This window comes from Salmo salar, chromosome 27 (genome assembly GCF_965601325.2).
Source record: "Salmo salar chromosome 27, fSalSal1, whole genome shotgun sequence".
In the NCBI taxonomy this organism is placed as follows: Eukaryota; Metazoa; Chordata; class Actinopteri; order Salmoniformes; family Salmonidae; genus Salmo; species Salmo salar.
The window spans coordinates 16,787,763-16,815,325 of record NC_138317.1 but is presented as its reverse complement, the minus strand read 5'-3'; the positions used below and the strand labels follow the sequence as shown (position 1 = coordinate 16,815,325).

Sequence of the window (27,563 nt, the reverse complement as noted above, 5' to 3'; positions counted from 1 at the left end):
AGATGTAATCAACCCTCCTTTCACTCTTTTCAATTTAGCGTGGATCGAATCTGAAAGAAATGACAATGAAAAGTTCTTCCATTTTGACTCAGCTCTTGTTAATCTTTTAGAAACACCTGGATGGCAGTGTGTTTAAGGCGTTAGACTCATGATTGAAATTAAAATGTTCTTGTTGGTTCGAGACCTACATCTGGTAGAACGTTTGATTTGGATGTAGTCAAGTTTTATTTACATATTGTCTGGATCAAAGCCAAAAGATCTGACTGTGTGCTCCTTATTCCATTTTGACTGGGCCCTTGATTTTGTGCTCTTTACACCAGGATGGCCGAGAGGTTAAGGCGTTGGACTCAAGATCTAATGGACATATGTCCTTGTGGGTTCGATCCCCACTCCTGGTAGAAGTTTGTCTTTGATTTGGACGTTATCAATTGACCTTTCACTCAGTGGAAATTTGTTTGGATCAAAGCTGAAAGAATTCACTTTGTTTCCCATATTCCGACTTGACTCAGCAAGTGTTTATCCTTTAAAAACACAAAAGATGGCTGAGTGGTTAAGGTGTTAGAGTCATTATCAACTCAATTGTTGTTCTTCTTGCTTCGAAACCCCATTCTTGTATTTAGTTTGATTTGGATGTCAACAAGTCTCGATTAGATATTGTCTGGCTCAAAGCCAAAAAAACTGACTGTGTGCTCCTCATTCCAGTTTCACTGGGATCTTGATCGTACTCTATTTACACCAGGATGGCTGAGTGGTTTAGACATTGGAATTAAAGTCCAATGAACAGTATGTTCTTGTGGGTACCAACCCCATTCCTGGAAAAAGTTTACTTTGGGTGTAATCAACCCTCCTTTCACTCTTTTACATTTAGCGTGGATCGAATCTGAAAGAAATGACAATGAAAAGTTCTTCCATTTTGACTCAGCTCTTGTTAATCTTTTAGAAACACCTTGATGGCAGTGTGTTTAAGGCGTTAGACTCATGATTGAAATGAAAATGTTCTTGTTGGTTCGAGACCTACATCTGGTAGAACGTTTGATTTGGATGTAGTCAAGTTTTATTTACATATTGTCTGGATCAAAGCCAAAAGATCTGACTGTGTGCTCCTTATTCCATTTTGACTGGGCCCTTGATTTTGTGCTCTTTACACCAGGATGGCCGAGAGGTTAAGGCGTTGGACTCAAGATCTAATGGACATATGTCCTCGTGGGTTCGATCCCCACTCCTGGTAGAAGTTTGTCTTTGATTTGGACGTTATCAATTGACCTTTCACTCAGTGGACATTTGTTTGGATCAAAGCTGAAAGAATTCACTTTGTTTCCCATATTCCGACTTGACTCAGCAAGTGTTTATCCTTTAAAAACACAAAAGATGGCTGAGTGGTTAAGGTGTTAGAGTCATTATCAACTCAATTGTTGTTCTTCTTGCTTCAAAACCCCATTCTTGTATTTAGTTTGATTTGGATGTCAACAAGTCTCGATTAGATATTGTCTGGCTCAAAGCCAAAAAAACTGACTGTGTGCTCCTCATTCCAGTTTCACTGGGATCTTGATCGTACTCTATTTACACCAGGATGGCTGAGTGGTTTAGACATTGGAATTAAAGTCCAATGAACAGTATGTTCTTGTGGGTACCAACCCCATTCCTGGAAAAAGTTTACTTTGGGTGTAATCAACCCTCCTTTCACTCTTTTACATTTAGCGTGGATCGAATCTGAAAGAAATGACAATGAAAAGTTCTTCCATTTTGACTCAGCTCTTGTTAATCTTTTAGAAACACCTTGATGGCAGTGTGTTTAAGGCGTTAGACTCATGATTGAAATGAAAATGTTCTTGTTGGTTCGAGACCTACATCTGGTAGAACGTTTGATTTGGATGTAGTCAAGTTTTATTTACATATTGTCTGGATCAAAGCCAAAAGATCTGACTGTGTGCTCCTTATTCCATTTTGACTGGGCCCTTGATTTTGTGCTCTTTACACCAGGATGGCCGAGAGGTTAAGGCGTTGGACTCAAGATCTAATGGACATATGTCCTCGTGGGTTCGATCCCCACTCCTGGTAGAAGTTTGTCTTTGATTTGGACGTTATCAATTGACCTTTCACTCAGTGGAAATTTGTTTGGATCAAAGCTGAAAGAATTCACTTTGTTTCCCATATTCCGACTTGACTCAGCAAGTGTTTATCCTTTAAAAACACAAAAGATGGCTGAGTGGTTAAGGTGTTAGAGTCATTATCAACTCAATTGTTGTTCTTCTTGCTTCGAAACCCCATTCTTGTATTTAGTTTTATTTGGATGTCAACAAGTCTCGTTTAGATATTGTCTGGCTCAAAGCCAAAAAAACTGACTCTGTGCTCCTCATTCCAATTTCACTGGGCACTTGATCGTACTCTATTTACACCAGGATGGCTGAGTGGTTTAGACATTGGAATTAAAGTCCAATGAACAGTATGTTCTTGTGGGTACCAACCCCATTCCTGGAAAAAGTTTACTTTAGATGTAATCAACCCTCCTTTCACTCTTTTCAATTTAGCGTGGATCGAATCTGAAAGAAATGACAATGAAAAGTTCTTCCATTTTGACTCAGCTCTTGTTAATCTTTTAGAAACACCTGGATGGCAGTGTGTTTAAGGCGTTAGACTCATGATTGAAATGAAAATGTTCTTGTTGGTTCGAGACCTACATCTGGTAGAACGTTTGATTTGGATGTAGTCAAGTTTTATTTACATATTGTCTGGATCAAAGCCAAAAGATCTGACTGTGTGCTCCTTATTCCATTTTGACTGGGCCCTTGATTTTGTGCTCTTTACACCAGGATGGCCGAGAGGTTAAGGCGTTGGACTCAAGATCTAATGGACATATGTCCTCGTGGGTTCGATCCCCACTCCTGGTAGAAGTTTGTCTTTGATTTGGACGTTATCAATTGACCTTTCACTCAGTGGACATTTGTTTGGATCAAAGCTGAAAGAATTCACTTTGTTTCCCATATTCCGACTTGACTCAGCAAGTGTTTATCCTTTAAAAACACAAAAGATGGCTGAGTGGTTAAGGTGTTAGAGTCATTATCAACTCAATTGTTGTTCTTCTTGCTTCAAAACCCCATTCTTGTATTTAGTTTGATTTGGATGTCAACAAGTCTCGATTAGATATTGTCTGGCTCAAAGCCAAAAAAACTGACTGTGTGCTCCTCATTCCAGTTTCACTGGGATCTTGATCGTACTCTATTTACACCAGGATGGCTGAGTGGTTTAGACATTGGAATTAAAGTCCAATGAACAGTATGTTCTTGTGGGTACCAACCCCATTCCTGGAAAAAGTTTACTTTGGGTGTAATCAACCCTCCTTTCACTCTTTTACATTTAGCGTGGATCGAATCTGAAAGAAATGACAATGAAAAGTTCTTCCATTTTGACTCAGCTCTTGTTAATCTTTTAGAAACACCTTGATGGCAGTGTGTTTAAGGCGTTAGACTCATGATTGAAATGAAAATGTTCTTGTTGGTTCGAGACCTACATCTGGTAGAACGTTTGATTTGGATGTAGTCAAGTTTTATTTACATATTGTCTGGATCAAAGCCAAAAGATCTGACTGTGTGCTCCTTATTCCATTTTGACTGGGCCCTTGATTTTGTGCTCTTTACACCAGGATGGCCGAGAGGTTAAGGCGTTGGACTCAAGATCTAATGGACATATGTCCTCGTGGGTTCGATCCCCACTCCTGGTAGAAGTTTGTCTTTGATTTGGACGTTATCAATTGACCTTTCACTCAGTGGAAATTTGTTTGGATCAAAGCTGAAAGAATTCACTTTGTTTCCCATATTCCGACTTGACTCAGCAAGTGTTTATCCTTTAAAAACACAAAAGATGGCTGAGTGGTTAAGGTGTTAGAGTCATTATCAACTCAATTGTTGTTCTTCTTGCTTCGAAACCCCATTCTTGTATTTAGTTTTATTTGGATGTCAACAAGTCTCGTTTAGATATTGTCTGGCTCAAAGCCAAAAAAACTGACTCTGTGCTCCTCATTCCAATTTCACTGGGCACTTGATCGTACTCTATTTACACCAGGATGGCTGAGTGGTTTAGACATTGGAATTAAAGTCCAATGAACAGTATGTTCTTGTGGGTACCAACCCCATTCCTGGAAAAAGTTTACTTTAGATGTAATCAACCCTCCTTTCACTCTTTTCAATTTAGCGTGGATCGAATCTGAAAGAAATGACAATGAAAAGTTCTTCCATTTTGACTCAGCTCTTGTTAATCTTTTAGAAACACCTTGATGGCAGTGTGGTTAAGGCGTTAGACTCATGATCGAAATTAAAATGTTCTTGTTGGTTCGAAATCTACATCTGGTAGAACGTTTGATTTGGATGTAATCAAGTTTCATTTACATATTGTCTGGATCAAAGCCAAAAAATCTGACTGTGTGCTCCTTATTCCATTTTGACTGGGCCCTTGATTTTGTGTTCTTTACACCAGGATGGCTGAGAGGTTAAGGCGTTGGACTTAAGATCCAATGGACATATGTCCTCGTGGGTTCGATCCCCACTCCTGGTAGAAGTTTGTCAATGATTTGGATTTTGTCAATTGTCCTTCCACTCATTGGAAATTTGTTTGGATCAAAGCTGAAAGAATTCACTTTGTTTCCCATATTCCGACTTGACTCAGCAAGTGTTTATAAATTAAAAACACAAAAGATGGCTGAGTGGTTAAGGTGTTAGAGTCATTATCAACTCAATTGTTGTTCTTCTTGCTTCGAAACCCCATTCTTGTATTAAGTTTGATTTGGATGTCAACAAGTCTCGTTTAGATATTGTCTGGCTCAAAGCCCAAAAAACTGACTGTGTGCTCCTCATTCCAATTTCACTGGGCTCTTGATCGTACTCTATTTACACCAGGATGGCTGAGTGGTTTAGACATTGGAATTAAAGTCCAATGAACAGTATGTTCTTGTGGGTACCAACCCCATTCCTGGAAAAAGTTTACTTTAGATGTAATCAACCCTCCTTTCACTCATTTACATTTAGCGGGGATCAAATCTGAAAGAAATGACTATGACAAGTTCTTCCATTTTGACTCAGCTCTTGTTAATCTTTAGAAACACCTGGATGGCAGTGTGTTAAAGGTGTTAGACTCATGATTGAAATGAAAATGTTATTGTTGGTTCGAGACCTACATCTGGTAGAACGTTTGATTTGGATGTAATCAAGTTTCATTTACATATTGTCTGGATCAAAGCCAAAAGACCTGACTGTGTCCTCCTTATTTCATTTTGACTGGGCTCTTGATTTTGTGTTCTTTACACCAGGATGGCCGAGAAGTTAAGGTGTTGGACTCAAGATCTAGTGGTCATATGTCCTCGTGGGTTTGAACCCCATTTCTGGTAGAAGTTTGTCTTTGATTTGGATGTTATCAATTGACCTTTCACTCATTGGAAATTTGTTTGGATCAAAGCTGAAAGAATTGACGTTGTTTCCCATATTCCGACTTGACTCAGCAAGTGTTTATCCACTAAAAACACAAAAAATGGCTGAGTGGTTAGGGTGTTAGAGTCATTATCAACTTAATTGTTATTCTTTTTGCTTCGAAACCCCATTCTTGTATTAAGTTTGATTTGGATGTCAACAAGTCTCGTTTAGATATTGTCTGGCTCAATGCCAAAATAACTGACTGTGTGCTCCTCATTCCAATTTCACTGGGCTCTTGATCGTACTCTATTTACACCAGGATGGCTGAGTGGTTTAGACATTGGAATTAAAGTCCAATGAACAGTATGTTCTTCTGGGTACCAACCCCATTCCTGGAAAAAGTTTACTTTGGATGTAATCAACCCTCCTTTCACTCTTTTACATTTAGCGTGGATCGAATCTGAAAGAAATGACAATGAAAAGTTCTTCCATTTTGACTCAGCTCTTGTTAATCTTTTAGAAACACCTGGATGGCAGTGTGTTTAAGGCGTTAGACTCATGATTGAAATGAAAATGTTCTTGTTGGTTCGAGACCTACATCTGGTAGAACGTTTGATTTGGATGTAGTCAAGTTTTATTTACATATTGTCTGGATCAAAGCCAAAAGATCTGACTGTGTGCTCCTTATTCCATTTTGACTGGGCCCTTGATTTTGTGCTCTTTACACCAGGATGGCCGAGAGGTTAAGGCGTTGGACTCAAGATCTAATGGACATATGTCCTCGTGGGTTCGATCCCCACTCCTGGTAGAAGTTTGTCTTTGATTTGGACGTTATCAATTGACCTTTCACTCAGTGGAAATTTGTTTGGATCAAAGCTGAAAGAATTCACTTTGTTTCCCATATTCCGACTTGACTCAGCAAGTGTTTATCCTTTAAAAACACAAAAGATGGCTGAGTGGTTAAGGTGTTAGAGTCATTATCAACTCAATTGTTGTTCTTCTTGCTTCGAAACCCCATTCTTGTATTTAGTTTGATTTGGATGTCAACAAGTCTCGTTTAGATATTGTCTGGCTCAAAGCCAAAAAAACTGACTCTGTGCTCCTCATTCCAATTTCACTGGGCACTTGATCGTACTCTATTTACACCAGGATGGCTGAGTGGTTTAGACATTGGAATTAAAGTCCAATGAACAGTATGTTCTTGTGGGTACCAACCCCATTCCTGGAAAAAGTTTACTTTAGATGTAATCAACCCTCCTTTCACTCTTTTCAATTTAGCGTGGATCGAATCTGAAAGAAATGACAATGAAAAGTTCTTCCATTTTGACTCAGCTCTTGTTAATCTTTTAGAAACACCTGGATGGCAGTGTGTTTAAGGCGTTAGACTCATGATTGAAATGAAAATGTTCTTGTTGGTTCGAGACCTACATCTGGTAGAACGTTTGATTTGGATGTAGTCAAGTTTTATTTACATATTGTCTGGATCAAAGCCAAAAGATCTGACTGTGTGCTCCTTATTCCATTTTGACTGGGCCCTTGATTTTGTGCTCTTTACACCAGGATGGCCGAGAGGTTAAGGCGTTGGACTCAAGATCTAATGGACATATGTCCTCGTGGGTTCGATCCCCACTCCTGGTAGAAGTTTGTCTTTGATTTGGACGTTATCAATAGACCTTTCACTCAGTGGAAATTTGTTTGGATCAAAGCTGAAAGAATTCACTTTGTTTCCCATATTCCGACTTGACTCAGCAAGTGTTTATCCTTTAAAAACACAAAAGATGGCTGAGTGGTTAAGGTGTTAGAGTCATTATCAACTCAATTGTTGTTCTTCTTGCTTCGAAACCCCATTCTTGTATTTAGTTTTATTTGGATGTCAACAAGTCTCGTTTAGATATTGTCTGGCTCAAAGCCAAAAAAACTGACTCTGTGCTCCTCATTCCAATTTCACTGGGCACTTGATCGTACTCTATTTACACCAGGATGGCTGAGTGGTTTAGACATTGGAATTAAAGTCCAATGAACAGTATGTTCTTGTGGGTACCAACCCCATTCCTGGAAAAAGTTTACTTTAGATGTAATCAACCCTCCTTTCACTCTTTTCAATTTAGCGTGGATCGAATCTGAAAGAAATGACAATGAAAAGTTCTTCCATTTTGACTCAGCTCTTGTTAATCTTTTAGAAACACCTGGATGGCAGTGTGTTTAAGGCGTTAGACTCATGATTGAAATGAAAATGTTCTTGTTGGTTCGAGACCTACATCTGGTAGATCGTTTGATTTGGATGTAGTCAAGTTTTATTTACATATTGTCTGGATCAAAGCCAAAAGATCTGACTGTGTGCTCCTTATTCCATTTTGACTGGGCCCTTGATTTTGTGCTCTTTACACCAGGATGGCCGAGAGGTTAAGGCGTTGGACTCAAGATCTAATGGACATATGTCCTCGTGGGTTCGATCCCCACTCCTGGTAGAAGTTTGTCTTTGATTTGGACGTTATCAATTGACCTTTCACTCAGTGGAAATTTGTTTGGATCAAAGCTGAAAGAATTCACTTTGTTTCCCATATTCCGACTTGACTCAGCAAGTGTTTATCCTTTAAAAACACAAAAGATGGCTGAGTGGTTAAGGTGTTAGAGTCATTATCAACTCAATTGTTGTTCTTCTTGCTTCGAAACCCCATTCTTGTATTTAGTTTTATTTGGATGTCAACAAGTCTCGTTTAGATATTGTCTGGCTCAAAGCCAAAAAAACTGACTCTGTGCTCCTCATTCCAATTTCACTGGGCACTTGATCGTACTCTATTTACACCAGGATGGCTGAGTGGTTTAGACATTGGAATTAAAGTCCAATGAACAGTATGTTCTTGTGGGTACCAACCCCATTCCTGGAAAAAGTTTACTTTAGATGTAATCAACCCTCCTTTCACTCTTTTCAATTTAGCGTGGATCGAATCTGAAAGAAATGACAATGAAAAGTTCTTCCATTTTGACTCAGCTCTTGTTAATCTTTTAGAAACACCTGGATGGCAGTGTGTTTAAGGCGTTAGACTCATGATTGAAATGAAAATGTTCTTGTTGGTTCGAGACCTACATCTGGTAGAACGTTTGATTTGGATGTAGTCAAGTTTTATTTACATATTGTCTGGATCAAAGCCAAAAGATCTGACTGTGTGCTCCTTATTCCATTTTGACTGGGCCCTTGATTTTGTGCTCTTTACACCAGGATGGCCGAGAGGTTAAGGCGTTGGACTCAAGATCTAATGGACATATGTCCTTGTGGGTTCGATCCCCACTCCTGGTAGAAGTTTGTCTTTGATTTGGACGTTATCAATTGACCTTTCACTCAGTGGAAATTTTTTTGGATCAAAGCTGAAAGAATTCACTTTGTTTCCCATATTCCGACTTGACTCAGCAAGTGTTTATCCTTTAAAAACACAAAAGATGGCTGAGTGGTTAAGGTGTTAGAGTCATTATCAACTCAATTGTTGTTCTTCTTGCTTCGAAACCCCATTCTTGTATTTAGTTTGATTTGGATGTCAACAAGTCTCGATTAGATATTGTCTGGCTCAAAGCCAAAAAAACTGACTGTGTGCTCCTCATTCCAGTTTCACTGGGATCTTGATCGTACTCTATTTACACCAGGATGGCTGAGTGGTTTAGACATTGGAATTAAAGTCCAATGAACAGTATGTTCTTGTGGGTACCAACCCCATTCCTGGAAAAAGTTTACTTTGGGTGTAATCAACCCTCCTTTCACTCTTTTACATTTAGCGTGGATCGAATCTGAAAGAAATGACAATGAAAAGTTCTTCCATTTTGACTCAGCTCTTGTTAATCTTTTAGAAACACCTTGATGGCAGTGTGGTTAAGGCGTTAGACTCATGATCGAAATTAAAATGTTCTTGTTGGTTCGAAATCTACATCTGGTAGAACGTTTGATTTGGATGTAATCAAGTTTCATTTACATATTGTCTGGATCAAAGCCAAAAAATCTGACTGTGTGCTCCTTATTCCATTTTGACTGGGCCCTTGATTTTGTGTTCTTTACACCAGGATGGCTGAGAGGTTAAGGCGTTGGACTTAAGATCCAATGGACATATGTCCTCGTGGGTTCGATCCCCACTCCTGGTAGAAGTTTGTCAATGATTTGGATTTTGTCAATTGTCCTTCCACTCATTGGAAATTTGTTTGGATCAAAGCTGAAAGAATTCACTTTGTTTCCCATATTCCGACTTGACTCAGCAAGTGTTTATAAATTAAAAACACAAAAGATGGCTGAGTGGTTAAGGTGTTAGAGTCATTATCAACTCAATTGTTGTTCTTCTTGCTTCGAAACCCCATTCTTGTATTAAGTTTGATTTGGATGTCAACAAGTCTCGTTTAGATATTGTCTGGCTCAAAGCCCAAAAAACTGACTGTGTGCTCCTCATTCCAATTTCACTGGGCTCTTGATCGTACTCTATTTACACCAGGATGGCTGAGTGGTTTAGACATTGGAATTAAAGTCCAATGAACAGTATGTTCTTGTGGGTACCAACCCCATTCCTGGAAAAAGTTTACTTTAGATGTAATCAACCCTCCTTTCACTCATTTACATTTAGCGGGGATCAAATCTGAAAGAAATGACTATGACAAGTTCTTCCATTTTGACTCAGCTCTTGTTAATCTTTAGAAACACCTGGATGGCAGTGTGTTAAAGGTGTTAGACTCATGATTGAAATGAAAATGTTATTGTTGGTTCGAGACCTACATCTGGTAGAACGTTTGATTTGGATGTAATCAAGTTTCATTTACATATTGTCTGGATCAAAGCCAAAAGACCTGACTGTGTCCTCCTTATTTCATTTTGACTGGGCTCTTGATTTTGTGTTCTTTACACCAGGATGGCCGAGAAGTTAAGGTGTTGGACTCAAGATCTAGTGGTCATATGTCCTCGTGGGTTTGAACCCCATTTCTGGTAGAAGTTTGTCTTTGATTTGGATGTTATCAATTGACCTTTCACTCATTGGAAATTTGTTTGGATCAAAGCTGAAAGAATTGACGTTGTTTCCCATATTCCGACTTGACTCAGCAAGTGTTTATCCACTAAAAACACAAAAAATGGCTGAGTGGTTAGGGTGTTAGAGTCATTATCAACTTAATTGTTATTCTTTTTGCTTCGAAACCCCATTCTTGTATTAAGTTTGATTTGGATGTCAACAAGTCTCGTTTAGATATTGTCTGGCTCAATGCCAAAATAACTGACTGTGTGCTCCTCATTCCAATTTCACTGGGCTCTTGATCGTACTCTATTTACACCAGGATGGCTGAGTGGTTTAGACATTGGAATTAAAGTCCAATGAACAGTATGTTCTTCTGGGTACCAACCCCATTCCTGGAAAAAGTTTACTTTGGATGTAATCAACCCTCCTTTCACTCTTTTACATTTAGCGTGGATCGAATCTGAAAGAAATGACAATGAAAAGTTCTTCCATTTTGACTCAGCTCTTGTTAATCTTTTAGAAACACCTGGATGGCAGTGTGTTTAAGGCGTTAGACTCATGATTGAAATGAAAATGTTCTTGTTGGTTCGAGACCTACATCTGGTAGAACGTTTGATTTGGATGTAGTCAAGTTTTATTTACATATTGTCTGGATCAAAGCCAAAAGATCTGACTGTGTGCTCCTTATTCCATTTTGACTGGGCCCTTGATTTTGTGCTCTTTACACCAGGATGGCCGAGAGGTTAAGGCGTTGGACTCAAGATCTAATGGACATATGTCCTCGTGGGTTCGATCCCCACTCCTGGTAGAAGTTTGTCTTTGATTTGGACGTTATCAATTGACCTTTCACTCAGTGGAAATTTGTTTGGATCAAAGCTGAAAGAATTCACTTTGTTTCCCATATTCCGACTTGACTCAGCAAGTGTTTATCCTTTAAAAACACAAAAGATGGCTGAGTGGTTAAGGTGTTAGAGTCATTATCAACTCAATTGTTGTTCTTCTTGCTTCGAAACCCCATTCTTGTATTTAGTTTGATTTGGATGTCAACAAGTCTCGTTTAGATATTGTCTGGCTCAAAGCCAAAAAAACTGACTCTGTGCTCCTCATTCCAATTTCACTGGGCACTTGATCGTACTCTATTTACACCAGGATGGCTGAGTGGTTTAGACATTGGAATTAAAGTCCAATGAACAGTATGTTCTTGTGGGTACCAACCCCATTCCTGGAAAAAGTTTACTTTAGATGTAATCAACCCTCCTTTCACTCTTTTCAATTTAGCGTGGATCGAATCTGAAAGAAATGACAATGAAAAGTTCTTCCATTTTGACTCAGCTCTTGTTAATCTTTTAGAAACACCTGGATGGCAGTGTGGTTAAGGCGTTAGACTCATGATCGAAATTAAAATGTTCTTGTTGGTTCGAAATCTACATCTGGTAGAACGTTTGATTTGGATGTAATCAAGTTTCATTTACATATTGTCTGGATCAAAGCCAAAAAATCTGACTGTGTGCTCCTTATTCCATTTTGACTGGGCCCTTGATTTTGTGTTCTTTACACCAGGATGGCTGAGAGGTTAAGGCGTTGGACTTAAGATCCAATGGACATATGTCCTCGTGGGTTCGATCTCCACTCCTGGTAGAAGTTTGTCAATGATTTGGATTTTGTCAATTGTCCTTCCACTCATTGGAAATTTGTTTGGATCAAAGCTGAAAGAATTCACTTTGTTTCCCATATTCCGACTTGACTCAGCAAGTGTTTATAAATTAAAAACACAAAAGATGGCTGAGTGGTTAAGGTGTTAGAGTCATTATCAACTCAATTGTTGTTCTTCTTGCTTCGAAACCCCATTCTTGTATTAAGTTTGATTTGGATGTCAACAAGTCTCGTTTAGATATTGTCTGGCTCAAAGCCCAAAAAACTGACTGTGTGCTCCTCATTCCAATTTCACTGGGCTCTTGATCGTACTCTATTTACACCAGGATGGCTGAGTGGTTTAGACATTGGAATTAAAGTCCAATGAACAGTATGTTCTTGTGGGTACCAACCCCATTCCTGGAAAAAGTTTACTTTAGATGTAATCAACCCTCCTTTCACTCATTTACATTTAGCGGGGATCAAATCTGAAAGAAATGACTATGACAAGTTCTTCCATTTTGACTCAGCTCTTGTTAATCTTTAGAAACACCTGGATGGCAGTGTGTTAAAGGTGTTAGACTCATGATTGAAATGAAAATGTTATTGTTGGTTCGAGACCTACATCTGGTAGAACGTTTGATTTGGATGTAATCAAGTTTCATTTACATATTGTCTGGATCAAAGCCAAAAGACCTGACTGTGTCCTCCTTATTTCATTTTGACTGGGCTCTTGATTTTGTGTTCTTTACACCAGGATGGCCGAGAAGTTAAGGTGTTGGACTCAAGATCTAGTGGTCATATGTCCTCGTGGGTTTGAACCCCATTTCTGGTAGAAGTTTGTCTTTGATTTGGATGTTATCAATTGACCTTTCACTCATTGGAAATTTGTTTGGATCAAAGCTGAAAGAATTGACGTTGTTTCCCATATTCCGACTTGACTCAGCAAGTGTTTATCCACTAAAAACACAAAAAATGGCTGAGTGGTTAGGGTGTTAGAGTCATTATCAACTTAATTGTTATTCTTTTTGCTTCGAAACCCCATTCTTGTATTAAGTTTGATTTGGATGTCAACAAGTCTCGTTTAGATATTGTCTGGCTCAATGCCAAAATAACTGACTGTGTGCTCCTCATTCCAATTTCACTGGGCTCTTGATCGTACTCTATTTACACCAGGATGGCTGAGTGGTTTAGACATTGGAATTAAAGTCCAATGAACAGTATGTTCTTCTGGGTACCAACCCCATTCCTGGAAAAAGTTTACTTTGGATGTAATCAACCCTCCTTTCACTCTTTTACATTTAGCGTGGATCGAATCTGAAAGAAATGACAATGAAAAGTTCTTCCATTTTGACTCAGCTCTTGTTAATCTTTTAGAAACACCTGGATGGCAGTGTGTTTAAGGCGTTAGACTCATGATTGAAATGAAAATGTTCTTGTTGGTTCGAGACCTACATCTGGTAGAACGTTTGATTTGGATGTAGTCAAGTTTTATTTACATATTGTCTGGATCAAAGCCAAAAGATCTGACTGTGTGCTCCTTATTCCATTTTGACTGGGCCCTTGATTTTGTGCTCTTTACACCAGGATGGCCGAGAGGTTAAGGCGTTGGACTCAAGATCTAATGGACATATGTCCTCGTGGGTTCGATCCCCACTCCTGGTAGAAGTTTGTCTTTGATTTGGACGTTATCAATTGACCTTTCACTCAGTGGAAATTTGTTTGGATCAAAGCTGAAAGAATTCACTTTGTTTCCCATATTCCGACTTGACTCAGCAAGTGTTTATCCTTTAAAAACACAAAAGATGGCTGAGTGGTTAAGGTGTTAGAGTCATTGTCAACTCAATTGTTGTTCTTCTTGCTTCGAAACCCCATTCTTGTATTTAGTTTGATTTGGATGTCAACAAGTCTCGTTTAGATATTGTCTGGCTCAAAGCCAAAAAAACTGACTCTGTGCTCCTCATTCCAATTTCACTGGGCACTTGATCGTACTCTATTTACACCAGGATGGCTGAGTGGTTTAGACATTGGAATTAAAGTCCAATGAACAGTATGTTCTTGTGGGTACCAACCCCATTCCTGGAAAAAGTTTACTTTAGATGTAATCAACCCTCCTTTCACTCTTTTCAATTTAGCGTGGATCGAATCTGAAAGAAATGACAATGAAAAGTTCTTCCATTTTGACTCAGCTCTTGTTAATCTTTTAGAAACACCTGGATGGCAGTGTGTTTAAGGCGTTAGACTCATGATTGAAATGAAAATGTTCTTGTTGGTTCGAGACCTACATCTGGTAGAACGTTTGATTTGGATGTAGTCAAGTTTTATTTACATATTGTCTGGATCAAAGCCAAAAGATCTGACTGTGTGCTCCTTATTCCATTTTGACTGGGCCCTTGATTTTGTGCTCTTTACACCAGGATGGCCGAGAGGTTAAGGCGTTGGACTCAAGATCTAATGGACATATGTCCTTGTGGGTTCGATCCCCACTCCTGGTAGAAGTTTGTCTTTGATTTGGATGTTATCAATTGACCTTTCACTCATTGGAAATTTGTTTGGATCAAAGCTGAAAGAATTGACGTTGTTTCCCATATTCCGACTTGACTCAGCAAGTGTTTATCCACTAAAAACACAAAAAATGGCTGAGTGGTTAGGGTGTTAGAGTCATTATCAACTTAATTGTTATTCTTTTTGCTTCGAAACCCCATTCTTGTATTAAGTTTGATTTGGATGTCAACAAGTCTCGTTTAGATATTGTCTGGCTCAATGCCAAAATAACTGACTGTGTGCTCCTCATTCCAATTTCACTGGGCTCTTGATCGTACTCTATTTACACCAGGATGGCTGAGTGGTTTAGACATTGGAATTAAAGTCCAATGAACAGTATGTTCTTCTGGGTACCAACCCCATTCCTGGAAAAAGTTTACTTTGGATGTAATCAACCCTCCTTTCACTCTTTTACATTTAGCGTGGATCGAATCTGAAAGAAATGACAATGAAAAGTTCTTCCATTTTGACTCAACTCTTGTTAATCTTTTAGAAACACCTGGATGGCAGTGTGTTTAAGGCGTTAGACTCATGATTGAAATGAAAATGTTCTTGTTGGTTCGAGACCTACATCTGGTAGAACGTTTGATTTGGATGTAGTCAAGTTTTATTTACATATTGTCTGGATCAAAGCCAAAAGATCTGACTGTGTGCTCCTTATTCCATTTTGACTGGGCCCTTGATTTTGTGCTCTTTACACCAGGATGGCCGAGAGGTTAAGGCGTTGGACTCAAGATCTAATGGACATATGTCCTCGTGGGTTCGACCCCCACTCCTGGTAGAAGTTTGTCTTTGATTTGGACATTATCAATTGACCTTTCACTCAGTGGAAATTTGTTTGGATCAAAGCTGAAAGAATTCACTTTGTTTCCCATATTCCGACTTGACTCAGCAAGTGTTTATCCTTTAAAAACACAAAAGATGGCTGAGTGGTTAAGGTGTTAGAGTCATTATCAACTCAATTGTTGTTCTTCTTGCTTCGAAACCCCATTCTTGTATTTAGTTTGATTTGGATGTCAACAAGTCTCGTTTAGATATTGTCTGGCTCAAAGCCAAAAAAACTGACTCTGTGCTCCTCATTCCAATTTCACTGGGCACTTGATCGTACTCTATTTACACCAGGATGGCTGAGTGGTTTAGACATTGGAATTAAAGTCCAATGAACAGTATGTTCTTGTGGGTACCAACCCCATTCCTGGAAAAAGTTTACTTTAGATGTAATCAACCCTCCTTTCACTCTTTTCAATTTAGCGTGGATCGAATCTGAAAGAAATGACAATGAAAAGTTCTTCCATTTTGACTCAGCTCTTGTTAATCTTTTAGAAACACCTGGATGGCAGTGTGTTTAAGGCGTTAGACTCATGATTGAAATGAAAATGTTCTTGTTGGTTCGAGACCTACATCTGGTAGAACGTTTGATTTGGATGTAGTCAAGTTTTATTTACATATTGTCTGGATCAAAGCCAAAAGATCTGACTGTGTGCTCCTTATTCCATTTTGACTGGGCCCTTGATTTTGTGCTCTTTACACCAGGATGGCCGAGAGGTTAAGGCGTTGGACTCAAGATCTAATGGACATATGTCCTTGTGGGTTCGATCCCCACTCCTGGTAGAAGTTTGTCTTTGATTTGGACGTTATCAATTGACCTTTCACTCAGTGGAAATTTTTTTGGATCAAAGCTGAAAGAATTCACTTTGTTTCCCATATTCCGACTTGACTCAGCAAGTGTTTATCCTTTAAAAACACAAAAGATGGCTGAGTGGTTAAGGTGTTAGAGTCATTATCAACTCAATTGTTGTTCTTCTTGCTTCGAAACCCCATTCTTGTATTTAGTTTGATTTGGATGTCAACAAGTCTCGATTAGATATTGTCTGGCTCAAAGCCAAAAAAACTGACTGTGTGCTCCTCATTCCAGTTTCACTGGGATCTTGATCGTACTCTATTTACACCAGGATGGCTGAGTGGTTTAGACATTGGAATTAAAGTCCAATGAACAGTATGTTCTTGTGGGTACCAACCCCATTCCTGGAAAAAGTTTACTTTGGGTGTAATCAACCCTCCTTTCACTCTTTTACATTTAGCGTGGATCGAATCTGAAAGAAATGACAATGAAAAGTTCTTCCATTTTGACTCAGCTCTTGTTAATCTTTTAGAAACACCTGGATGGCAGTTTGTTAAGGCGTTAGACTCATGATCGAAATTAAAATGTTCTTGTTGGTTCGAAATCTACATCTGGTAGAACGTTTGATTTGGATGTAATCAAGTTTCATTTACATATTGTCTGGATCAAAGCCAAAAGACCTGACTGTGTCCTCCTTATTTCATTTTGACTGGGCTCTTGATTTTGTGTTCTTTACACCAGGATGGCCGAGAAGTTAAGGTGTTGGACTCAAGATCTAGTGGTCATATGTCCTCGTGGGTTTGAACCCCATTTCTGGTAGAAGTTTGTCTTTGATTTGGATGTTATCAATTGACCTTTCACTCAGTGGAAATTTGTTTGGATCAAAGCTGAAAGAATTCACTTTGTTTCCCATATTCCGACTTGACTCAGCAAGTGTTTATCCTTTAAAAACACAAAAGATGGCTGAGTGGTTAAGGTGTTAGAGTCATTATCAACTCAATTGTTGTTCTTCTTGCTTCGAAACCCCATTCTTGTATTTAGTTTGATTTGGATGTCAACAAGTCTCGTTTAGATATTGTCTGGCTCAAAGCCAAAAAAACTGACTCTGTGCTCCTCATTCCAATTTCACTGGGCACTTGATCGTACTCTATTTACACCAGGATGGCTGAGTGGTTTAGACATTGGAATTAAAGTCCAATGAACAGTATGTTCTTGTGGGTACCAACCCCATTCCTGGAAAAAGTTTACTTTAGATGTAATCAACCCTCCTTTCACTCTTTTCAATTTAGCGTGGATCGAATCTGAAAGAAATGACAATGAAAAGTTCTTCCATTTTGACTCAGCTCTTGTTAATCTTTTAGAAACACCTGGATGGCAGTGTGTTTAAGGCGTTAGACTCATGATTGAAATGAAAATGTTCTTGTTGGTTCGAGACCTACATCTGGTAGAACGTTTGATTTGGATGTAGTCAAGTTTTATTTACATATTGTCTGGATCAAAGCCAAAAGATCTGACTGTGTGCTCCTTATTCCATTTTGACTGGGCCCTTGATTTTGTGCTCTTTACACCAGGATGGCCGAGAGGTTAAGGCGTTGGACTCAAGATCTAATGGACATATGTCCTTGTGGGTTCGATCCCCACTCCTGGTAGAAGTTTGTCTTTGATTTGGACGTTATCAATTGACCTTTCACTCAGTGGAAATTTGTTTGGATCAAAGCTGAAAGAATTCACTTTGTTTCCCATATTCCGACTTGACTCAGCAAGTGTTTATCCTTTAAAAACACAAAAGATGGCTGAGTGGTTAAGGTGTTAGAGTCATTATCAACTCAATTGTTGTTCTTCTTGCTTCGAAACCCCATTCTTGTATTTAGTTTGATTTGGATGTCAACAAGTCTCGATTAGATATTGTCTGGCTCAAAGCCAAAAAAACTGACTGTGTGCTCCTCATTCCAGTTTCACTGGGATCTTGATCGTACTCTATTTACACCAGGATGGCTGAGTGGTTTAGACATTGGAATTAAAGTCCAATGAACAGTATGTTCTTGTGGGTACCAACCCCATTCCTGGAAAAAGTTTACTTTGGGTGTAATCAACCCTCCTTTCACTCTTTTACATTTAGCGTGGATCGAATCTGAAAGAAATGACAATGAAAAGTTCTTCCATTTTGACTCAGCTCTTGTTAATCTTTTAGAAACACCTGGATGGCAGTTTGTTAAGGCGTTAGACTCATGATCGAAATTAAAATGTTCTTGTTGGTTCGAAATCTACATCTGGTAGAACGTTTGATTTGGATGTAATCAAGTTTCATTTACATATTGTCTGGATCAAAGCCAAAAGACCTGACTGTGTCCTCCTTATTTCATTTTGACTGGGCTCTTGATTTTGTGTTCTTTACACCAGGATGGCCGAGAAGTTAAGGTGTTGGACTCAAGATCTAGTGGTCATATGTCCTCGTGGGTTTGAACCCCATTTCTGGTAGAAGTTTGTCTTTGATTTGGATGTTATCAATTGACCTTTCACTCAGTGGAAATTTGTTTGGATCAAAGCTGAAAGAATTCACTTTGTTTCCCATATTCCGACTTGACTCAGCAAGTGTTTATCCTTTAAAAACACAAAAGATGGCTGAGTGGTTAAGGTGTTAGAGTCATTATCAACTCAATTGTTGTTCTTCTTGCTTCGAAACCCCATTCTTGTATTAAGTTTGATTTGGATGTCAACAAGTCTCGTTTAGATATTGTCTGGCTCAATGCCAAAATAACTGACTGTGTGCTCCTCATTCCAATTTCACTGGGCTCTTGATCGTACTCTATTTACACCAGGATGGCTGAGTGGTTTAGACATTGGAATTAAAGTCCAATGAACAGTATGTTCTTCTGGGTACCAACCCCATTCCTGGAAAAAGTTTACTTTGGATGTAATCAACCCTCCTTTCACTCTTTTACATTTAGCGTGGATCGAATCTGAAAGAAATGACAATGAAAAGTTCTTCCATTTTGACTCGGCTCTTGTTAATCTTTTAGAAACACCTGGATGGCAGTGTGTTTAAGGCGTTAGACTCATGATTGAAATGAAAATGTTCTTGTTGGTTCGAGACCTACATCTGGTAGAACGTTTGATTTGGATGTAGTCAAGTTTTATTTACATATTGTCTGGATCAAAGCCAAAAGATCTGACTGTGTGCTCCTTATTCCATTTTGACTGGGCCCTTGATTTTGTGCTCTTTACACCAGGATGGCCGAGAGGTTAAGGCGTTGGACTCAAGATCTAATGGACATATGTCCTCGTGGGTTCGATCCCCACTCCTGGTAGAAGTTTGTCTTTGATTTGGACGTTATCAATTGACCTTTCACTCAGTGGAAATTTGTTTGGATCAAAGCTGAAAGAATTCACTTTGTTTCCCATATTCCGACTTGACTCAGCAAGTGTTTATCCTTTAAAAACACAAAAGATGGCTGAGTGGTTAAGGTGTTAGAGTCATTATCAACTCAATTGTTGTTCTTCTTGCTTCGAAACCCCATTCTTGTATTTAGTTTGATTTGGATGTCAACAAGTCTCGTTTAGATATTGTCTGGCTCAAAGCCAAAAAAACTGACTCTGTGCTCCTCATTCCAATTTCACTGGGCACTTGATCGTACTCTATTTACACCAGGATGGCTGAGTGGTTTAGACATTGGAATTAAAGTCCAATGAACAGTATGTTCTTGTGGGTACCAACCCCATTCCTGGAAAAAGTTTACTTTAGATGTAATCAACCCTCCTTTCACTCTTTTCAATTTAGCGTGGATCGAATCTGAAAGAAATGACAATGAAAAGTTCTTCCATTTTGACTCAGCTCTTGTTAATCTTTTAGAAACACCTGGATGGCAGTGTGTTTAAGGCGTTAGACTCATGATTGAAATGAAAATGTTCTTGTTGGTTCGAGACCTACATCTGGTAGAACGTTTGATTTGGATGTAGTCAAGTTTTATTTACATATTGTCTGGATCAAAGCCAAAAGATCTGACTGTGTGCTCCTTATTCCATTTTGACTGGGCCCTTGATTTTGTGCTCTTTACACCAGGATGGCCGAGAGGTTAAGGCGTTGGACTCAAGATCTAATGGACATATGTCCTTGTGGGTTCGATCCCCACTCCTGGTAGAAGTTTGTCTTTGATTTGGACGTTATCAATTGACCTTTCACTCAGTGGAAATTTTTTTGGATCAAAGCTGAAAGAATTCACTTTGTTTCCCATATTCCGACTTGACTCAGCAAGTGTTTATCCTTTAAAAACACAAAAGATGGCTGAGTGGTTAAGGTGTTAGAGTCATTATCAACTCAATTGTTGTTCTTCTTGCTTCGAAACCCCATTCTTGTATTTAGTTTGATTTGGATGTCAACAAGTCTCGATTAGATATTGTCTGGCTCAAAGCCAAAAAAACTGACTGTGTGCTCCTCATTCCAGTTTCACTGGGATCTTGATCGTACTCTATTTACACCAGGATGGCTGAGTGGTTTAGACATTGGAATTAAAGTCCAATGAACAGTATGTTCTTGTGGGTACCAACCCCATTCCTGGAAAAAGTTTACTTTGGGTGTAATCAACCCTCCTTTCACTCTTTTACATTTAGCGTGGATCGAATCTGAAAGAAATGACAATGAAAAGTTCTTCCATTTTGACTCAGCTCTTGTTAATCTTTTAGAAACACCTGGATGGCAGTGTGGTTAAGGCGTTAGACTCATGATCGAAATTAAAATGTTCTTGTTGGTTCGAAATCTACATCTGGTAGAACGTTTGATTTGGATGTAATCAAGTTTCATTTACATATTGTCTGGATCAAAGCCAAAAAATCTGACTGTGTGCTCCTTATTCCATTTTGACTGGGCCCTTGATTTTGTGTTCTTTACACCAGGATGGCTGAGAGGTTAAGGCGTTGGACTTAAGATCCAATGGACATATGTCCTCGTGGGTTCGATCCCCACTCCTGGTAGAAGTTTGTCAATGATTTGGATTTTGTCAATTGTCCTTCCACTCATTGGAAATTTGTTTGGATCAAAGCTGAAAGAATTCACTTTGTTTCCCATATTCCGACTTGACTCAGCAAGTGTTTATAAATTAAAAACACAAAAGATGGCTGAGTGGTTAAGGTGTTAGAGTCATTATCAACTCAATTGTTGTTCTTCTTGCTTCGAAACCCCATTCTTGTATTAAGTTTGATTTGGATGTCAACAAGTCTCGTTTAGATATTGTCTGGCTCAAAGCCCAAAAAACTGACTGTGTGCTCCTCATTCCAATTTCACTGGGCTCTTGATCGTACTCTATTTACACCAGGATGGCTGAGTGGTTTAGACATTGGAATTAAAGTCCAATGAACAGTATGTTCTTGTGGGTACCAACCCCATTCCTGGAAAAAGTTTACTTTAGATGTAATCAACCCTCCTTTCACTCATTTACATTTAGCGGGGATCAAATCTGAAAGAAATGACTATGACAAGTTCTTCCATTTTGACTCAGCTCTTGTTAATCTTTAGAAACACCTGGATGGCAGTGTGTTAAAGGTGTTAGACTCATGATTGAAATGAAAATGTTATTGTTGGTTCGAGACCTACATCTGGTAGAACGTTTGATTTGGATGTAATCAAGTTTCATTTACATATTGTCTGGATCAAAGCCAAAAGACCTGACTGTGTCCTCCTTATTTCATTTTGACTGGGCTCTTGATTTTGTGTTCTTTACACCAGGATGGCCGAGAAGTTAAGGCGTTGGACTCAAGATCTAGTGGTCATATGTCCTCGTGGGTTCGAACCCCATTTCTGGTAGAAGTTTGTCTTTGATTTGGATGTTATCAATTGACCTTTCACTCATTGGAAATTTGTTTGGATCAAAGCTGAAAGAATTGACGTTGTTTCCCATATTCCGACTTGACTCAGCAAGTGTTTATCCACTAAAAACACAAAAGATGGCTGAGTGTTTAGGCTGTTAGAGTCATTATCAACTTAATTGTTGTTCTTCTTGCTTCGAAACCCCATTCTTGTATTAAGTTTGAATTGGATGTCAACAAGTCTCGATTAGATATTGTCTGGCTCAAAGCCCAAAAAACTGACTGTGTGCTCCTCATTCCAATTTCACTGGGATCTTGATCGTACTCTATTTACACCAGGATGGCTGAGTGGTTTAGACATTGGAATTAAAGTCCAATGAACAGTATGTTCTTGTGGGTACCAACCCCATTCCTGGAAAAAGTTTACTTTGGGTGTAATCAACCCTCCTTTCACTCTTTTACATTTAGCGTGGATCGAATCTGAAAGAAATGACAATGAAAAGTTCTTCCATTTTGACTCAGCTCTTGTTAATCTTTTAGAAACACCTGGATGGCAGTGTGGTTAAGGCGTTAGACTCATGATCGAAATTAAAATGTTCTTGTTGGTTCGAAATCTACATCTGGTAGAACGTTTGATTTGGATGTAATCAAGTTTCATTTACATATTGTCTGGATCAAAGCCAAAAAATCTGACTGTGTGCTCCTTATTCCATTTTGACTGGGCCCTTGATTTTGTGTTCTTTACACCAGGATGGCTGAGAGGTTAAGGCGTTGGACTTAAGATCCAATGGACATATGTCCTCGTGGGTTCGATCCCCACTCCTGGTAGAAGTTTGTCAATGATTTGGATTTTGTCAATTGTCCTTCCACTCATTGGAAATTTGTTTGGATCAAAGCTGAAAGAATTCACTTTGTTTCCCATATTCCGACTTGACTCAGCAAGTGTTTATAAATTAAAAACACAAAAGATGGCTGAGTGGTTAAGGTGTTAGAGTCATTATCAACTCAATTGTTGTTCTTCTTGCTTCGAAACCCCATTCTTGTATTAAGTTTGATTTGGATGTCAACAAGTCTCGTTTAGATATTGTCTGGCTCAAAGCCCAAAAAACTGACTGTGTGCTCCTCATTCCAATTTCACTGGGCTCTTGATCGTACTCTATTTACACCAGGATGGCTGAGTGGTTTAGACATTGGAATTAAAGTCCAATGAACAGTATGTTCTTGTGGGTACCAACCCCATTCCTGGAAAAAGTTTACTTTAGATGTAATCAACCCTCCTTTCACTCATTTACATTTAGCGGGGATCAAATCTGAAAGAAATGACTATGACAAGTTCTTCCATTTTGACTCAGCTCTTGTTAATCTTTAGAAACACCTGGATGGCAGTGTGTTAAAGGTGTTAGACTCATGATTGAAATGAAAATGTTATTGTTGGTTCGAGACCTACATCTGGTAGAACGTTTGATTTGGATGTAATCAAGTTTCATTTACATATTGTCTGGATCAAAGCCAAAAGACCTGACTGTGTCCTCCTTATTTCATTTTGACTGGGCTCTTGATTTTGTGTTCTTTACACCAGGATGGCCGAGAAGTTAAGGCGTTGGACTCAAGATCTAGTGGTCATATGTCCTCGTGGGTTCGAACCCCATTTCTGGTAGAAGTTTGTCTTTGATTTGGATGTTATCAATTGACCTTTCACTCATTGGAAATTTGTTTGGATCAAAGCTGAAAGAATTGACGTTGTTTCCCATATTCCGACTTGACTCAGCAAGTGTTTATCCACTAAAAACACAAAAGATGGCTGAGTGTTTAGGCTGTTAGAGTCATTATCAACTTAATTGTTGTTCTTCTTGCTTCGAAACCCCATTCTTGTATTAAGTTTGAATTGGATGTCAACAAGTCTCGATTAGATATTGTCTGGCTCAAAGCCAAAAAAACTGACTGTGTGCTCCTCATTCCAATTTCACTGGGATCTTGATCGTACTCTATTTACACCAGGATGGCTGAGTGGTTTAGACATTGGAATTAAAGTCCAATGAACAGTATGTTCTTGTGGGTACCAACCCCATTCCTGGAAAAAGTTTACTTTGGGTGTAATCAACCCTCCTTTCACTCTTTTACATTTAGCGTGGATCGAATCTGAAAGAAATGACAATGAAAAGTTCTTCCATTTTGACTCAGCTCTTGTTAATCTTTTAGAAACACCTGGATGGCAGTGTGGTTAAGGCGTTAGACTCATGATCGAAATTAAAATGTTCTTGTTGGTTCGAAATCTACATCTGGTAGAACGTTTGATTTGGATGTAATCAAGTTTCATTTACATATTGTCTGGATCAAAGCCAAAAAATCTGACTGTGTGCTCCTTATTCCATTTTGACTGGGCCCTTGATTTTGTGTTCTTTACACCAGGATGGCTGAGAGGTTAAGGCGTTGGACTTAAGATCCAATGGACGTATGTCCTCGTGGGTTCGATCCCCACTCCTGGTAGAAGTTTGTCAATGATTTGGATTTTGTAAATTGTCCTTCCACTCATTGGAAATTTGTTTGGATCAAAGCTGAAAGAATTCACTTTGTTTCCCATATTCCGACTTGACTCAGCAAGTGTTTATAAATTAAAAACACAAAAGATGGCTGAGTGGTTAAGGTGTTAGAGTCATTATCAACTCAATTGTTGTTCTTCTTGCTTCGAAACCCCATTCTTGTATTAAGTTTGATTTGGATGTCAACAAGTCTCGTTTAGATATTGTCTGGCTCAAAGCCCAAAAAACTGACTGTGTGCTCCTCATTCCAATTTCACTGGGCTCTTGATCGTACTCTATTTACACCAGGATGGCTGAGTGGTTTAGACATTGGAATTAAAGTCCAATGAACAGTATGTTCTTGTGGGTACCAACCCCATTCCTGGAAAAAGTTTACTTTAGATGTAATCAACCCTCCTTTCACTCATTTACATTTAGCGGGGATCAAATCTGAAAGAAATGACTATGACAAGTTCTTCCATTTTGACTCAGCTCTTGTTAATCTTTAGAAACACCTGGATGGCAGTGTGTTTAAGGCGTTAGACTCATGATTGAAATGAAAATGTTCTTGTTGGTTCGAGACCTACATCTGGTAGAACGTTTGATTTGGATGTAATCAAGTTTCATTTACATATTGTCTGGATCAAAGCCAAAAGACCTGACTGTGTCCTCCTTATTTCATTTTGACTGGGCTCTTGATTTTGTGTTCTTTACACCAGGATGGCCGAGAAGTTAAGGTGTTGGACTCAAGATCTAGTGGTCATATGTCCTCGTGGGTTTGAACCCCATTTCTGGTAGAAGTTTGTCTTTGATTTGGATGTTATCAATTGACCTTTCACTCATTGGAAATTTGTTTGGATCAAAGCTGAAAGAATTGACGTTGTTTCCCATATTCCGACTTGACTCAGCAAGTGTTTATCCACTAAAAACACAAAAAATGGCTGAGTGGTTAGGGTGTTAGAGTCATTATCAACTTAATTGTTATTCTTTTTGCTTCGAAACCCCATTCTTGTATTAAGTTTGATTTGGATGTCAACAAGTCTCGTTTAGATATTGTCTGGCTCAATGCCAAAATAACTGACTGTGTGCTCCTCATTCCAATTTCACTGGGCTCTTGATCGTACTCTATTTACACCAGGATGGCTGAGTGGTTTAGACATTGGAATTAAAGTCCAATGAACAGTATGTTCTTCTGGGTACCAACCCCATTCCTGGAAAAAGTTTACTTTGGATGTAATCAACCCTCCTTTCACTCTTTTACATTTAGCGTGGATCGAATCTGAAAGAAATGACAATGAAAAGTTCTTCCATTTTGACTCAGCTCTTGTTAATCTTTTAGAAACACCTGGATGGCAGTGTGTTTAAGGCGTTAGACTCATGATTGAAATGAAAATGTTCTTGTTGGTTCGAGACCTACATCTGGTAGAACGTTTGATTTGGATGTAGTCAAGTTTTATTTACATATTGTCTGGATCAAAGCCAAAAGATCTGACTGTGTGCTCCTTATTCCATTTTGACTGGGCCCTTGATTTTGTGCTCTTTACACCAGGATGGCCGAGAGGTTAAGGCGTTGGACTCAAGATCTAATGGACATATGTCCTCGTGGGTTCGATCCCCACTCCTGGTAGAAGTTTGTCTTTGATTTGGACGTTATCAATTGACCTTTCACTCAGTGGAAATTTGTTTGGATCAAAGCTGAAAGAATTCACTTTGTTTCCCATATTCCGACTTGACTCAGCAAGTGTTTATCCTTTAAAAACACAAAAGATGGCTGAGTGGTTAAGGTGTTAGAGTCATTATCAACTCAATTGTTGTTCTTCTTGCTTCGAAACCCCATTCTTGTATTTAGTTTGATTTGGATGTCAACAAGTCTCGTTTAGATATTGTCTGGCTCAAAGCCAAAAAAACTGACTCTGTGCTCCTCATTCCAATTTCACTGGGCACTTGATCGTACTCTATTTACACCAGGATGGCTGAGTGGTTTAGACATTGGAATTAAAGTCCAATGAACAGTATGTTCTTGTGGGTACCAACCCCATTCCTGGAAAAAGTTTACTTTAGATGTAATCAACCCTCCTTTCACTCTTTTCAATTTAGCGTGGATCGAATCTGAAAGAAATGACAATGAAAAGTTCTTCCATTTTGACTCAGCTCTTGTTAATCTTTTAGAAACACCTGGATGGCAGTGTGTTTAAGGCGTTAGACTCATGATTGAAATGAAAATGTTCTTGTTGGTTCGAGACCTACATCTGGTAGAACGTTTGATTTGGATGTAGTCAAGTTTTATTTACATATTGTCTGGATCAAAGCCAAAAGATCTGACTGTGTGCTCCTTATTCCATTTTGACTGGGCCCTTGATTTTGTGCTCTTTACACCAGGATGGCCGAGAGGTTAAGGCGTTGGACTCAAGATCTAATGGACATATGTCCTTGTGGGTTCGATCCCCACTCCTGGTAGAAGTTTGTCTTTGATTTGGACGTTATCAATTGACCTTTCACTCAGTGGAAATTTTTTTGGCTCAAAGCTGAAAGAATTCACTTTGTTTCCCATATTCCGACTTGACTCAGCAAGTGTTTATCCTTTAAAAACACAAAAGATGGCTGAGTGGTTAAGGTGTTAGAGTCATTATCAACTCAATTGTTGTTCTTCTTGCTTCGAAACCCCATTCTTGTATTTAGTTTGATTTGGATGTCAACAAGTCTCGATTAGATATTGTCTGGCTCAAAGCCAAAAAAACTGACTGTGTGCTCCTCATTCCAGTTTCACTGGGATCTTGATCGTACTCTATTTACACCAGGATGGCTGAGTGGTTTAGACATTGGAATTAAAGTCCAATGAACAGTATGTTCTTGTGGGTACCAACCCCATTCCTGGAAAAAGTTTACTTTGGGTGTAATCAACCCTCCTTTCACTCTTTTACATTTAGCGTGGATCGAATCTGAAAGAAATGACAATGAAAAGTTCTTCCATTTTGACTCAGCTCTTGTTAATCTTTTAGAAACACCTGGATGGCAGTGTGGTTAAGGCGTTAGACTCATGATCGAAATTAAAATGTTCTTGTTGGTTCGA

General features: G+C 38.9%; 25 non-coding genes across 25 annotated transcripts; all 25 read left to right on the top strand.

Annotated features, from left to right (window-relative positions):
- Window positions 1-315: 315 nt before the first annotated feature.
- trnal-caa (transfer RNA leucine (anticodon CAA)) lies at window positions 316-398 on the top strand. The gene has a single exon. It is a non-coding gene; the product is annotated as a tRNA-Leu (tRNA).
- Window positions 399-1,145: 747 nt separating this feature from the next.
- On the top strand, window positions 1,146-1,228 carry trnal-caa (transfer RNA leucine (anticodon CAA)). Its single transcript has one exon. It is a non-coding gene; the product is annotated as a tRNA-Leu (tRNA).
- A 747-nt stretch (window positions 1,229-1,975) lies between these two features.
- trnal-caa (transfer RNA leucine (anticodon CAA)) lies at window positions 1,976-2,058 on the top strand. Its single transcript has one exon. It is a non-coding gene; the product is annotated as a tRNA-Leu (tRNA).
- Window positions 2,059-2,805: 747 nt separating this feature from the next.
- Window positions 2,806-2,888, top strand: trnal-caa (transfer RNA leucine (anticodon CAA)). Its single transcript has one exon. It is a non-coding gene; the product is annotated as a tRNA-Leu (tRNA).
- A 747-nt stretch (window positions 2,889-3,635) lies between these two features.
- Window positions 3,636-3,718, top strand: trnal-caa (transfer RNA leucine (anticodon CAA)). The gene has a single exon. It is a non-coding gene; the product is annotated as a tRNA-Leu (tRNA).
- Window positions 3,719-4,465: 747 nt separating this feature from the next.
- On the top strand, window positions 4,466-4,548 carry trnal-uaa (transfer RNA leucine (anticodon UAA)). Its single transcript has one exon. It is a non-coding gene; the product is annotated as a tRNA-Leu (tRNA).
- Window positions 4,549-6,124: 1,576 nt separating this feature from the next.
- On the top strand, window positions 6,125-6,207 carry trnal-caa (transfer RNA leucine (anticodon CAA)). Its single transcript has one exon. It is a non-coding gene; the product is annotated as a tRNA-Leu (tRNA).
- A 747-nt stretch (window positions 6,208-6,954) lies between these two features.
- On the top strand, window positions 6,955-7,037 carry trnal-caa (transfer RNA leucine (anticodon CAA)). Its single transcript has one exon. It is a non-coding gene; the product is annotated as a tRNA-Leu (tRNA).
- A 747-nt stretch (window positions 7,038-7,784) lies between these two features.
- On the top strand, window positions 7,785-7,867 carry trnal-caa (transfer RNA leucine (anticodon CAA)). Its single transcript has one exon. It is a non-coding gene; the product is annotated as a tRNA-Leu (tRNA).
- Window positions 7,868-8,614: 747 nt separating this feature from the next.
- trnal-caa (transfer RNA leucine (anticodon CAA)) lies at window positions 8,615-8,697 on the top strand. Its single transcript has one exon. It is a non-coding gene; the product is annotated as a tRNA-Leu (tRNA).
- A 747-nt stretch (window positions 8,698-9,444) lies between these two features.
- On the top strand, window positions 9,445-9,527 carry trnal-uaa (transfer RNA leucine (anticodon UAA)). The gene has a single exon. It is a non-coding gene; the product is annotated as a tRNA-Leu (tRNA).
- A 1,576-nt stretch (window positions 9,528-11,103) lies between these two features.
- trnal-caa (transfer RNA leucine (anticodon CAA)) lies at window positions 11,104-11,186 on the top strand. Its single transcript has one exon. It is a non-coding gene; the product is annotated as a tRNA-Leu (tRNA).
- A 747-nt stretch (window positions 11,187-11,933) lies between these two features.
- Window positions 11,934-12,016, top strand: trnal-uaa (transfer RNA leucine (anticodon UAA)). The gene has a single exon. It is a non-coding gene; the product is annotated as a tRNA-Leu (tRNA).
- Window positions 12,017-13,592: 1,576 nt separating this feature from the next.
- On the top strand, window positions 13,593-13,675 carry trnal-caa (transfer RNA leucine (anticodon CAA)). Its single transcript has one exon. It is a non-coding gene; the product is annotated as a tRNA-Leu (tRNA).
- Window positions 13,676-14,422: 747 nt separating this feature from the next.
- Window positions 14,423-14,505, top strand: trnal-caa (transfer RNA leucine (anticodon CAA)). Its single transcript has one exon. It is a non-coding gene; the product is annotated as a tRNA-Leu (tRNA).
- Window positions 14,506-15,252: 747 nt separating this feature from the next.
- On the top strand, window positions 15,253-15,335 carry trnal-caa (transfer RNA leucine (anticodon CAA)). The gene has a single exon. It is a non-coding gene; the product is annotated as a tRNA-Leu (tRNA).
- Window positions 15,336-16,082: 747 nt separating this feature from the next.
- On the top strand, window positions 16,083-16,165 carry trnal-caa (transfer RNA leucine (anticodon CAA)). Its single transcript has one exon. It is a non-coding gene; the product is annotated as a tRNA-Leu (tRNA).
- Window positions 16,166-17,741: 1,576 nt separating this feature from the next.
- Window positions 17,742-17,824, top strand: trnal-caa (transfer RNA leucine (anticodon CAA)). The gene has a single exon. It is a non-coding gene; the product is annotated as a tRNA-Leu (tRNA).
- Window positions 17,825-19,400: 1,576 nt separating this feature from the next.
- Window positions 19,401-19,483, top strand: trnal-caa (transfer RNA leucine (anticodon CAA)). Its single transcript has one exon. It is a non-coding gene; the product is annotated as a tRNA-Leu (tRNA).
- Window positions 19,484-20,230: 747 nt separating this feature from the next.
- On the top strand, window positions 20,231-20,313 carry trnal-caa (transfer RNA leucine (anticodon CAA)). The gene has a single exon. It is a non-coding gene; the product is annotated as a tRNA-Leu (tRNA).
- A 747-nt stretch (window positions 20,314-21,060) lies between these two features.
- Window positions 21,061-21,143, top strand: trnal-uaa (transfer RNA leucine (anticodon UAA)). The gene has a single exon. It is a non-coding gene; the product is annotated as a tRNA-Leu (tRNA).
- Window positions 21,144-22,719: 1,576 nt separating this feature from the next.
- trnal-uaa (transfer RNA leucine (anticodon UAA)) lies at window positions 22,720-22,802 on the top strand. The gene has a single exon. It is a non-coding gene; the product is annotated as a tRNA-Leu (tRNA).
- A 1,576-nt stretch (window positions 22,803-24,378) lies between these two features.
- trnal-uaa (transfer RNA leucine (anticodon UAA)) lies at window positions 24,379-24,461 on the top strand. The gene has a single exon. It is a non-coding gene; the product is annotated as a tRNA-Leu (tRNA).
- Window positions 24,462-26,037: 1,576 nt separating this feature from the next.
- On the top strand, window positions 26,038-26,120 carry trnal-caa (transfer RNA leucine (anticodon CAA)). Its single transcript has one exon. It is a non-coding gene; the product is annotated as a tRNA-Leu (tRNA).
- A 747-nt stretch (window positions 26,121-26,867) lies between these two features.
- Window positions 26,868-26,950, top strand: trnal-caa (transfer RNA leucine (anticodon CAA)). Its single transcript has one exon. It is a non-coding gene; the product is annotated as a tRNA-Leu (tRNA).
- Window positions 26,951-27,563: the final 613 nt, after the last annotated feature.